This window comes from Temnothorax longispinosus, chromosome 5, assembly GCF_030848805.1.
Source record: "Temnothorax longispinosus isolate EJ_2023e chromosome 5, Tlon_JGU_v1, whole genome shotgun sequence".
Lineage (NCBI taxonomy): Eukaryota > Metazoa > Arthropoda > Insecta > Hymenoptera > Formicidae > Temnothorax > Temnothorax longispinosus.
The window spans coordinates 9,101,884-9,116,179 of NC_092362.1; positions in this window are offsets into that span (position 1 = coordinate 9,101,884).

Below are 14,296 nucleotides of genomic sequence, written 5' to 3' on the forward strand. Positions count from 1 at the left end.
CATCGCGAGCGCAACGCCCATGGAAATTTCCATGTAGACCCGCGTAAACACCGGAGTGGAAAATTACCGAGACAAACATGCGCAGTTAGGAAGCTTCTCGAAGGAGAAAGTCGTAGGGAGCGCCGGAGTGGGGGCTAAATAGCCGATGGTAGGGAGGCCGAGCGAGACGGGCCACTCGAGGCAGTCTCTCGGGGATAGTTCACGGAGCAACACGTAATTTCGCATACACTTTCGTTGTCGCGCTAAGTCCCGCGATCGTAATCCGAGTGCGCAAATCGTAATCTCGTAACTTCCATAACAACCGGGAACGCCCGCGAAACGCGTTAATTATCGCTTTTACATAAGCGAACGGCGAATTAGTGCCGGAAAATCTTGTGCGTCGTAACGAAAAAGGGCGTGTCAGCCCAAACGTGCGATCGTCCGACAGATTGTGTAACTTCGATATTTGTGAACAACTGTGAATGAAAATCAGTCAAATTGAATAATTATACAATCTTTTGTCAAAAAATTCTTGAAAATTATTCGATTGGACTTACCTTCTGTACCATACCTGATCCATTGGCGTCGATCACTCGAAGTCCCTCGTTGATCCTGGAAGACGGTGGCAGCGGCGATCCTGGACGGCGACGGCGATGACCCTCATGTGGCAGGAACCTGAAAAGAAGAATAATTAGTCTGATTGAAAATTCGATAGATACTTACCTTCTCGGTATATCAGAGGTCAAACCGAGTGGCGACCGTTGAATTCAAGGACACCCCGCGTTGATTCGTGTCTTCCCACGTACCGTCCGGTTACACTGTAACTATTTCTTCTGCGTTCTTTCATCCTCAGCATGGATTATAAATGTATACGCAAGTCGAAATTTTTTTGTGATTGGTTGGAAAACGATGATTATAAATAGATAAAGGAAGTTCCAAATGATGGTAGTTTATATTTTTGTGTTATTTGTAACAAAACGTTTTCTTGCTCATCACGAGTTTCGAGACACGCCGAATCAGAGACTCATTGAAAAAATACAAATTGCCCCGAAGAAATAAATGCAACTAAAAAGGAATCTTGCAAGAGGGTGTTTTCCCATTCATGGTTTGAAAATAAAAAATTCAAACCATAGCTGGCTAAAGATCCGAATAATCAGTACAATTGTTTTTACTCCTTCTGCAATGTACCATTTCGATGTGGTCTCGACGCGCTTACACGGCATTCTGAGTCGAAGAGACATATCTCTCAGTGTCAAAAAAAAGGCTTCTCTGATTTTGATACGCCTGATGAAAAATTGTCTGTCTTTTAAAGATCATAAAAAATTTTGGGAAATTAAAATAGCAGCAGTTATTGCTGAACAAATTATTTTATTTAAAGCGGCAGAGGCGATGCTGAAGGTCTGTCAAGATGCCGGAAAATATCCCGAAATCTTTCAAAGTGTGAACGTAAATCGGAATAAGGCACCAAAAATAATAAATAAAGTTTTATGTGCTAGCTAAAAAGAGCGAGTACTTGATGTATTGCAAAATACTAAGTTTTCCATTTTTATTGATGAAACATCCGATATAAATAATGATAAATGGATGACGTTTCTTGTTCGGTACGTCGACCCTCACACTTTGGATGTTCGAACGGAATTATTTGAATTAATTCATTTGGACGCGAGTGATTGTAGTGCCGATAAATTATTTACAACTTTTAGGGACGTAATGTGGAAAAACCAAATTCCGTTCCACAACATTCTCGCTCTTTCCTCTGATAACGCCTCCGTTATGACAGGAAAGTACGAATCATTAAAAACAAAACTGGAAAACTATTGCAAAAATTTGATAATGATGCCATACCCTTGCCATGCATCTGCATTAGTAGCAAATGCAGCTTGTACAGCAATTCCTGAAGCATGCGAGGAATTCCTGGTGGCATCGTTCATCTCCAGCAGTCCCAAGCGCGCGTGTATTTTTCGACAATTTCAACAGTCATTTAATTTCGATAATAATGGGAGAAAAATTTTTAAATTGTGTGAAACGCGATGGCTTTCACGTCATTCGTGCGTGATTAGAGTGAATGAAAATTGGGACGTGCTGCATAAATTTTTGATAGAAGAACAGTTAACGGAAAAATAAAAATCTGGAGCTGTTTTGCTATCTATGATGCAAAATCCAGAAATCAAAGCATATCTTTTGTTTCTTGAATATATTCTTGATGCTTTTAACAAATTCAATGCATCTTTTCAAGCTGAACAAACAAAAGTTCTTCATTTACTACGGTCAGCCGCGGAAAATTTTTTGAAAACCATCCTTCGTAATATAGTAAAAGCTCCGTTATTAAAGTTTGTTGGGATGGGTGTAATTGATCCTTTACTCGCGTGCAATCGTATATCTCCTGATCAAGTTATGGTCGGACAGGAGTAGGGGAGGAATATATACTTCTGACCTCAGGCATCGCGCTTGCGGTTAGCGGGGTCGGGGGGTGCCTCGCTGCCGCGAGGGGAACGCCGCGCCGTAAGCGGTGGGCGAGGGGGTCGAGGGACGGTGTTAAGGGTCATCGGAAGGGGGACTATGCGGGGGGAAAGTTCCTAGGCGGGCGAGGGGGGGAACGCGACGCGGGGGGACGGCTGTTTACTGGTATTTGTGGGGACCTTGTTGGAAGTAAATTCCCTAGGCGGGTAAATAAGGAATATCGCGCCGCAGGGCCGCCAACGGGGCTCGGCGCGGGGGACGCGGGCGTTCCGAGGGGGGGCGCTCGGAGCGGCGCTCCCGCCGTTACCGACCGTTTTGGAAAATCGCGCGTTATCGACCGCACGCGGAAATCGCGCGCCTTCCAGAAATAGGATCGTCGCGTCGTCGATCGCGGCGCGGTCGCGCGCTTTTTTCTTTCGACGGGCCGGACGCGGTTTTCCGGCCCATCCCGGCGTATCGAGATCGAGAGAGACGACTCGTCTCTTCGTCCGCTCGATTCGTACGATTCGCGATTATCTTTTTAGCGCGTGTTCGAACTCGTTCGAGGTCGCTCTCGTCGTTTCCTCTTTTTGTTTTTCGGAGGATGAGGCGAGCGGATGTCGTCATTCCGGGAAAGAGCGTATCCGGCAGGGGTACGTCCTCCGTTGAGATAACGAACGGGGTATAAATTGAACGGGCGCGCGACGGCGCGGCAAACGATGACGCGGACGGGCAAACGTATCGAGGAAGAGTGGCGCGACGACGTGAAGCGCATCGAAATTTTTACAAGTTAATGTGTTTTTCTTTTTTAACGTAATATGAGCGAAGAGTACGCAGAACTTTGCAAACCAACGTTCAATCCTGAAAACAGGAAACCGATCGTGAAGATCAGCGAACCGCTCGTAAGAAATGGGGATCCGTTCGTGAGGAATGGGCATCCGCGACGCGTCGACTTAACGAGATATCTGATTCGTCGTGAAATCGGAATCGCCGATCTTTGATCTCAGCGGAGGTTTCTTGATACTTATGATTACGCTGAAACATTAATATAGCGGACTGAAGATGGAGATTTGCATCTTGATTTTGACGCGTTAGCGGTGCAATTGTAGCATTAGCGATACGTATTTGCGAGTGAACGATCGCCGTTATCCATCGTCCGAGGAATCGGACGACGAATCGCGCTGTCGCGAGCCCATGCTTAAGTTTTTCGTCCGATTCGGACGACGAATCGGCGAGAGTCGAAGCACCGTTGTCGTCAAACGCGTGCGCGTCGGTGGTGAAGGAGGACGCGCGATAGAATCTGGCTACCTATCATCTGCGAAGGGAAATCGGAGCGCGAACTATTCGCGAGCGAGAGTGGATAGAGACGACGGTGGCAAACTCCGTTAGGGGCGAACGATCATACGCGATGTGGAAAGAGTGCGACGAGTTGCTCGCCGTGGACGTCCGCGACGCGGACGGGTACCGCGCGTGGAGACGACGATGCGACGAGTGTCTCCGGCTCCTGCGGGAGGAGTGTCGAGTCAAACGCTCTGGGAAGCGAGGAAACACGGGAGCCGTGACCGCTCTGGTGACTCTAATAGCGCGATTGGAAGGTTCGAGGGAGGGTCTGCGTCGACGATTCGAACGCGCCGTAGGTGCCGGCTTGGACGGAGGGGGCGGCGGTAGCAGCAGCGGCAGAGGTTTCTCGTGGATCGAGATCGACGCGGCGTTCCAACGTCGCGTACTGACCGGCACTGTGACGAACTCGACGTACATCGAGCCCGCGCGATTTCTCGACGATGCGAAGGACACCGTGCTTGAAAAAGTGCGGGATAATATGACCAGACACGGTTGTCTGAAGGTCAATGTCATATTCAATGGGGAATTCGTAGCGGACGTTAAAACCGATGTGAAGAGTATCGCTACGCGGAACGAACAGCTCCTCCCGGGGTCCGATCTGGGCGAGTGGTACAAAAGGCACGTGCGCAACGCGATTCTAACGCGGTTGGACGAATTTCAGGAACGCGACAGCGGATGGGCGTTGTCGCGAATACTGAACCTAATCGTGAACGTGAACAAGTGTAATCCCATGCGCGTGGGATGTTGGATGAAATTACCGCTAGGTATAAGACTTAAAAAGGCGGTGGTCAACGTGCGGTCGGAGAACGACGCGTGTTTCGCGAGCGCGGTGGTCGCCGCTCTGTATCCCGCCGAGCGGAACGCGGAACGATGCGGCTCGTATCCCGATTACGCGACGGTGCTGAATCTCGACGGGATCGCTTTTCCCATAGATCTGAAAAAAATCTGAAAATTCGAACGTCAGAACGACGTATCGATCAACATGTTTACAACTCGGGAAAGAATTAAAAAGAAAGCTAAGTTTGGACGGGGCGCCGACGACAACGCGATCGTGCCTCTGCGGTTAACCGACGATAAGAAGGACAGGCACGTAAATCTCCTGTATCTGCGCGATACGCTATGCGGCGTCAACTGGAATAGCCGGGGCCATTTCGCCTGGATAAAGAATCTGTCGCGATTGGTGGGTTCGCAATTGACCGCGAGCCGGTGCGCAAAGCACGTTTGCGATCGGTAGGTGAAAGAAATGGAAAAAAAAAACATGAAGAATAAGAAAAAAGACGAGGTGTTATTTTATATACGCATAGTAATCGCACGCACGTTATTTCGCAGATGTCTGCATTATTTCTATACGCGCGATAAGTTGGACGCCCACAGCGTCGACTGCGGCCAAATGTACGACTGCGCCATCGTTCTTCCGAACGAGAACGATAAGTGGCTGTCGTTCGACAATCACGACAGAAAGGAGCGACTTCCCTTCGTGGTGTACGCATATCTGGAGTGTCTTTTCGAATAACGGGAGAGGGAAAACGTCGAAGGGGGCGCGAGAACGGAAAGATACGCTTATCAGCGTCACGTACCGTTCAGCCTGGGCTACTATCTGTGCTGCACCTACGACGATACCGCGTCCGCGTACAGATATCGTCACGGCGAGGATTGCGTTTCGTGGTTCGTGAACGAGCTTCGCATTCTCGCGCATCGCGTTAAGAATAAATTTTCCACCAATATAGCGATGGTGGAGCTTACGGAGGACGAGAAGCGCGAATTTCGTCTCGCGACTCATCGTCACGTGTGCGAGAAATCGTTCCAACCCGAGGACAAGCGCGTGCGAGATCACTGTCACCTAACCGGACGCTACAGAGGTCCGGCGCATTCTCGTTGCAATCTGAATTACAGAAACGTTTACCTAATTCCCGTGTTTTTTCACAATCTGTCGGGTTACGACGCGCACTTCATCGTCGAGAAAACCGCGAACGAGTTCGAGGGCAGGGTCGATCTGCTGCCGCTCACGAAGGAAAGTTACATATCTTTCTCGAAGACCGTTAAGGAGACGCAGACGGACGGGGGATGGGATCGGTACGTGAAGCTTCGATTCGTGGACTCGTATAAATTTTTAGCGGCGAGTATCGAAACCCTGGCGTCTTATCTGAACAAGGATAAACTGAGAATAACGCGTTTGGAGTACGCGGATTTGAGCGCGGAGGATCTCAATCTGCTCACTCGCAAGGGAGTGTTTCCGTACGAGTACGTCGACAGCGCGGACAAACTGCGGGAGACCGAGTTTCTGCCGCGCGAGGTCTTTTACAGCTCCCTGACCGACGAGACCCGCGAGCGAGAGCGACTACGAGCACGCGACGAGGGTCTGGCGACGTTTTCGCGTGCGAGATCTCGGCGAGTACAGCGATCTGTATCTCAAGACCGACGTGCTTCTTCTGGCGGATATATTTGAAAATTTTCGGGACGAGTGTTCAGCAAGTTATGAGCTTGCGCATATCCCGCGCATTACTACACGTTGCCGGGGTACACGTGGGACGCCATGCTGAGATACACCGGCGTGCGTTTCGAGCTGCTCACCGACATCGACATGGTGCTGTTCGTGGAATGCGGAATACGCGGCGGCCTCAGTCAATGTTCACTCAGGTACGCGCGAGCCAACAACAGGCACGTACCGACGCACGACTCGTCCCAGCCCACTACGTATCTCATGTATTACGACGTGACCAATCTGTACGGATGGGCTATGAGCAAATCGTTGCCGTACGCGAATTTCCAGTGGCTCGACGACCCTGAGAATTTCGACGTGACGACCGTGCCAGCGGACAGCGACGTCGGTTACATTCTGGAGGTAGATCTCGAGTACCCGCGGGACCTGCACAACGCCCACGCGGATCTGCCGTTGTGCCCGACGCGCGACAAACCGCCCGGTAAGCGACAGGAGAAACTGCTCGCTACTCTCTACGACAAATCGCGCTACGAACGAAACTGACGCACTTTCGAAACCTGCAGCAATGTCTGCGACTAGGTATGCGTCTGACGCGCGTTCATCGCGTTCTGCGATTTGCCCCAGTCGGGATTGTCCCGATTGCGCACATTACAAATCGGACACGACAATATTTCTCGATCGGACACGGTGCCGTTCGGACACGGTGCCGATTGGACACAGTTACTATCGGACACAATGTCGATCGGACACGGTGCCGTTCGGACACGGTACCGATCGGACACGGTGCCGTTCGGACACGGTGCCAATCGGACACAATCCCGATTGGACACAGTTACTATCGGACACGATGTCGATCGGACACGGTGCCGTTCGGACACGGTGCCGTTCGGACACGGTGCCGTACGGACACGGTGCCGTTCAGACACAGTGCCGATCGGACACGGTGCCGATTGGACACGGTGCCGATGGACACAATCCCGATCGGACACAGTTACTATCGGACACATTTAGTTGCATTCGGACACGGTGTCGATCGGACACGGTTACTATCGGACACATTTAGTTGCATTCGGACACGGTGTCGATCGGACACGGTTACTATCGGACACATTTAGTTGCATTCGGACACGGTGTCGATTGCACACGGTGCCGATTGCACACGGTCCCGATTGCACACGGTGCCGATTGCACACGGTGTCGATTGCACACGGTGCCGATTGCACACGGTGTCGATTGCACACGGTGGCGTTTGCACACGGTGGCGTTTGCACACGGTGCCGATTGCACACGGTGCCGATTGCACACGGTGCCGATTGCACACGGTGGCGATTGCACACGGTGGCGTTTGCACACGGTGCCGATTGCACACGGTGCCGATTGCACACGGTGCCGATTGCACACGGTGCCGATTGCACACGGTGTCGATTGCACACGGTGGCGTTTGCACACGGTGCCGATTGCACACGGTGGCGATTGCACACGGTGCCGATTGCACACGGTGCCGATTGCACACGGTGCCGATTGCACACGGTGGCGTTTGCACACGGTGTCGATTGCACACGGTGGCGTTTGCACACGGTGCCGATTGCACACAGTGGCGATTGCACACGGTGCCGATCGGACACGGTGCCGTTCGGACACGGTGCCGTTCGGACACGGTGCCGATCGGACACGGTATCGATCGGACACGGTGCCGTTTGGACACGGTGCCGTTCGGACACGGTATCGATCGGACACGGTGCCGTTTGGACACGGTCACGTTTGGAAATAAAGTACGAAAATTTATGTATATGTTCGAGATTGTTAAAACAATAATAAACTAAAAAACTATAGCATTACGCGAGGTTAAAAAATCTGTCATCGTATTATGTATTTATATCAAGAGTATGCGCTGAGCGAGACCGACCGTGACTCTTTACGAGTTGCGAGTACTCGAGATGTTGAGATAAATTATTTACGGATAGCACATTAAGCGGTAGTCAGAGCTACAAATCTATATAAAGATACGTATTATACTGTAATATCGTGTACGTACTTCAAGTATGAAGTCGATTGACATATTTCCTAACCTCAAGCCGTCCTCTCATTGGAGTGCTTTATTATTGCTTTTACAGTCTCGAACAGTATATAAAATGTCGAAATATTTTTCTCTTTTAGTCAAAGTGGCGTTAAATGAGTATACTTTTGTCAAATAAAAAATCAGTTGTTTATCTTAATAATTTAAAGTTAATTCTTCTTCATACATAATAAGATACACTAGTGTTACTTATTAATAATCTGAGATTGCAGTTTATTGATTTACAGCAATGTTTTAGCAATTATTTAATAGAGATTTAGCTCCCTTTTCTTTCAGTGGCGCAACAGAAAATTATTTTACTGTCAGAAATGACGTATCTCTGTATCTACGCAATGCACAGGCATACTGTAAAGGCATGCATTTACAGTGTGGACTCCAATTTCAAATGTGAACATTATTTGCTGTTTGCTAACCTTTATTGTAGTATGTTTAGCAGCTGGTAATGGTACATATTATTGTTGACAACATTTGTACTAAAATTACTTGTGTACGAAATTCTAATTTCTAATGTTTTTAATTTAGATTATTAAGTATCAATTTCCTTCAACTTTGTAGGAGCTGGGGATGAGATATTCTGTGCATCTATAGTAATTACATAGGTCTGGAATATCCTCAGATATCGAAGAAAAAATCCATTTACAAACCATGAGATTCCGTTAAGCGAGAGTTGATTATTATTGTCTCCGTTTTCAGAATCTTGTGAAATGTTATGGAATTATCTACTGTGATTAACTTAGTTGCTGTGTTCATCATGGAAGGATTAATGTGCTTCTAGTTTTTACACATGTTTGCAGAATGTATAAAACATTTATATTTTTAGGCAGGTAATAACTGTGTATACTTTATTAATAATCTTTAACGAATTATCCACAGAATGCAGCGTAATATATTTATCTATATCGTGGTATTTAAATAATGTATGTGTCGTGCATGTTATGAGCATATTCTCACAAATACATAAATTGGTGAGTAAAATTTGGTAAAATTAAGCTTATAGTTATAGTTGTAATATATATATTATATATAATATTGCTTTCCGATAGCGACATGTTAAAACATACATTTTACTTCGACTCGTATATATACACTATCTTACGATCAAACATAAATGCCATTCTACAAACTTCTTTCAAGATAAAGGATTGCTTTCCCAAAACATCCAAAGGCTACAAGGATGTATGATACATGAATGTTGATACTCCTATATATAACGTTCCACAGGATTCTAGTAAAGGATATAATCATAAACTCCCGCCTAACAGACTCTCGTACATTGTAAGTGAATTTTTTTTGATACCTAAAAACATTTGATAGCTTACCCTACAAATTACTACGGACGTATAGGATATGTTTTCAGCTTCTTCAAGTATAAAATAGATATTTAACAATCTTAATTCAAAGCATTGCGTTAGAATTGTACAATATCTTATTAAAATCCAGTAAATAGCAAATAATCTTAAAATTAAAAATCAGTGTTCTAATCACATCTCTCTGAAAGCACCGATGCATAATGTTATATTAATAAATTTAGATGCACTAAATAACACTTACTTAAATTGTGATGTATCTAATTACATATAAAGTGTGAATTTAAAGGGCCAAAAAATCCATAGTTTGCTTTATTATACATATAAATGCATTCGTAAATATGGTATTGCAGATAGGAATTGTATATTATTAAGCTTTTTAAGTAAAATATTTGTGACGCATGTAATGCAGTATATAATATTTATATGTATTAAAATACTATTTTCTGACACATATATGAACTTAATAGCAACATAAACATTTAATCAATCTTTTATTATACACATTGACAGTACAGAATTATTGCTTCTTGAATAAGCACGGAAATTTTTAATAGAGCGACGATGATATTGTCATACATCATTGTCATACATGATTTTAATAGTGGAGACAATAATGTTGAACTTTATGGAATAGTATCATTAACATCCATTAGTAAAATTAATGTGTTTATTGAAGAAACGATGATTCTGTATTGTCAACATGCATGATAGATTGATTAAATGCTTATATTGCTCTTCAGTCAATGTATGTACTAGAAAATAGTATTTTAGCATTAATACTCAAAATCCTGAATACTGTGTTACCTGCATGGCACAAATAATTTATTTAAAGAGTCTAATAATATATCATTCCTATCTGCTTACGAACTTTTGACTTTTTAAATTTCGTTAATAAATAATTACACAAATTAGTATTTTGAATATGTGTTATTTGCTGCATCACATACGTCTTATTAATAGAAGGTTATGCATCAGTTATAAAAGAGATGCACTTACAGTGTAAGATGTTGTTTTTAATCTCAAGATTATTTGCTGTATATATATAGAATGCACGAGAATTTTTTACACGACAATTCATGATCACGTATCCTCTATTAGAATCCTGTGGAACGTTATGGGAGCATCAACATACATCCATGTAGCGTTTGAAAGTTTTAAAAAATCAGTCCTTTATCCTGAAAAAACATTTGCAGAATAGCATTTAATATTTGTGGAATGTTATGGAAATATTAACATATATCCGTGTAGCCTATGGAGGTTTTAAAAAACTAGTCCTTTATCCTGAAGGAATATTTGTAGACTGGCTTTTATGTTATATTACTATAGATAATATATACGAATCAAAGTAAAATACATATTTTAACATGTGGCAATTGGAAAGCAATATTATGTATAATATATGTGTTACAAAACTATGACTAGAAGCTTAATTTAATCAAATTTTACTTACCAATTTAGATATTTGTGAGAATACGCTGGTAACAGACATGACACATACATTATTTAAATACCGCAATACAGATAATACATTATATACTGCATTCTGTGGATAAATCATTAAGATTATATTAAAGATTATTTTAAAGTGTACAGACACATGTACAGATATTACCTGGCTAAGAATATAAATGATATGTATTCTGCAACATGTGTTGACACTAGAAGTGCATTGATCCTTCGATAAATACAGCAACTAGTGACAGTGGATGATTCCATAACATTTCACAAGATTCTGAAAGCGGAGACAATAATAATGAACTCTCGCTTAACAGAATCTCATGGTTTGTAAATGGATTTTTGTTTAATATCTGAAGACATCCGAGATTTGCTGTGTAATTACTATAGATGCACAGGACACTCTCTCATCCCCAGTTCCTATATAAAAGTTGCAAAAAATTGATACTTAATAATCTAAATTAAAAACATTATAAATTTTGTATACAAGTAATTGTAGTAAAAATGTTGTCAACAATTAAATGCAATAAGCAACTGTAATGTAACTTATTACGTATAAAGAGGAAGAATGTACTTCTGTAATTACTAAGATAAGCAACTGACCTCATATCTGGACGAAAGTACGCTCATGCATTCAACACAACTTTGTGTGAAAGACAAAGAACATTAAAACATTTTATGTGTTTGGAGACAAAAGTAATGCTGAAGCACTGAAATCTGACAGCGTGAGGTTAGAAAATATGTCATATCAATCCATAGATGTAGTATATATGGGGTCTGTTTTCTATTGCTGAGCTGGCTGCACTAGTTCAGAATTAGGCCTGTTCTTTTCTGCACGGTTCATCTTTCTCTCTTTTTCTTTTCACGTTGGAGAGAAAAAGAAAAAAGATAAACCGTGCAAGAAATTCAGCTGAAAAGAACAGGCCTTTATCTTTTTCCTTCCAATATGAAGTAAAGAAGATAAACTCTGAACTAGGCCCGGTTTCACCAACGTGATTTAATCTAATCGGTCGATTAAACTCACTCTTCGTCTCTTTCTAGAGGGACAGTTAGAAAGAGACGAAGAGTGAGTTTAATCGACCGATTTGATTAAATCACGTTGGTGAAACTGGGCCCTAGTGCAGCTAATTCAGCATAGAAAACAGACTTTTTAAGGTGAAATTTCATGAGCAGTGAAAAGCAGCAGCAGATCGTACTGATTGGCTGCAAAATAGAGAAGTTCTCGAGTTTCTACAACTTCTCTATTTTGTAGCCAATCAGTACAATCTGCTGCTGCTTTTCAAAGCTCATGAAATTTTACCTTTAAGCCGTGATCAGGAAACCTATTACGTATCTTTTCACGAGGTGAAAATGCGAAAAGTGAGAAAGTTCACTAGAGTATCTACGATTTTATTGGTCGGTATCTAGTAAATCTGTTCACTTTTCGCATTTTCACCTCGTGAAAAGATACGTAATAGGCCCCCAGACTACGGATTGGGATTGAGATTGGATTGAAATTTGACCAATTAGAGCAAAGTTCACTAAACTTAAAGTTAGTTTTCTTTATTCTGATTAAATCTCAATTCAATCTTAATCCCAATCCGTAGTCTGATCACGACTTCAGGGTCATCCAGGAGCGCATCCGCTCACTGAGCCGCTAAGTAGCAAGTAATGCTAGGTCTACAATGCGAGTCGTAAAGTTGTGAGTCACCTAGGGTGCTTTTTATTTAGCGATCGACTTGAGTCGACACGAGAGTCATTCTGTCTTTTTTCAACATCTAGTGAACAACAAAGATAGAGTGACGCTTGTGTCGTTAACTGGAAAGCACCCATAAAAGACTTGCGCTACTCTAAGGCTGAGTTTTCACTGAGCGCGTCACGCGTCGCGTCGTCACAAGTTAACCAATCAAAACATCCCATTTCATTACATTCTGTGAAATCTTGACGGGATCGAAATGGGATGTTTTGATTGGTTCAACTCGGACGACGCGACGCGTGACGCGCTCAGTGGAAACTCAGCCTTGCGTCGCGTCATCTGTCGTTAACCAATCAAAACATCCCATTTTGATACCGTCACAAGTAATGTAATAAAATGGGATGTTTTGATTGGTTAACTTAGATGACGCGACGCGTGACGCGTCGTCCGAGTTAAACCAATCAAAACATCCCATTTTGTTACATTACTTGTGACGGTATCAAAATGGGATGTTTTGATTGGTTAACTTGTGATGACGCGACGCGTGACGCGCTCAGTGGAAACTCAGCCTAAAGCTTTGTATCCACGGTACTAGAAATCGCTCCGAGATCTCGGACAGAGAAAGAATTGATCAATCACATTTAAACAATTTGGCAATTGACCAATGCTTCGGTTACTTCTTTCTCCGTTCAAGATCTCGGAGCGATTTCTAGCATCGTGGCACAAGGCTTTAAGGCTTCTACACACAAATTGCCATAACCATAAACATAAATGTAAACGCAAGCTAAAGAACCAATCAAAATATTGTTTTAGCTTTATGTATTCTACAAGACGATAAAAATGATGATACAGATGGCCGTAAGCAGAAGTAAGATTTCAACCGGTTGTAATCCTATACTTACTTCTATATATACTAATTGGTTCTTCAGCTTATGTTTACGTTTTACGTTTATGGCTATGGCTATTCATGTGCGAAAGCCCTTAAGGTCTAGGTGCATAAACATATGCATAAAGAAACGGATTGGTCTATTTCCTTATGCACATGCATATGGACCAATCAATTCTCTTATGCTTATGTTTATGCGTTATGCAAGTTTGTCTGGATTGACCTTTAAGGCACAAAATTGCATAGGCTGCATAAGCATAGCATAATACCGCTGGACCAATGAGCATCTTATGTAAATTAATATGGCGACTTTATGCTGGATGCTCATTGGTTTAGCGGTTTTATGCTACGCTTATGCAAAGCTATGCATTTTGTGTGCAATGGCCTATAGTCCTTTCTCTGTGCCCGGGCCCTGACGGCTATTGTAGACGAACCATAAAACCAAGGAGCGCGTTCAGCAGAACAAGCCGCTCAGTAGCAATCGAACGTAATTGGCTTTTGCTTTACCCAACAAATCAGCGTAGCGTGTTGATAAGGGCCGGTCTACAATGGGTGTCGTAAGTCGTCAGTCGTAAGAATTGACCAATCACAGTCTATTATTCTCCTTGCGGTCATGCGGTTGAAGAATAATGAACTGTGATTGGTCATTTCTTACGACTCATTACATTTGAATTGCACACCCAAATTAATTTTC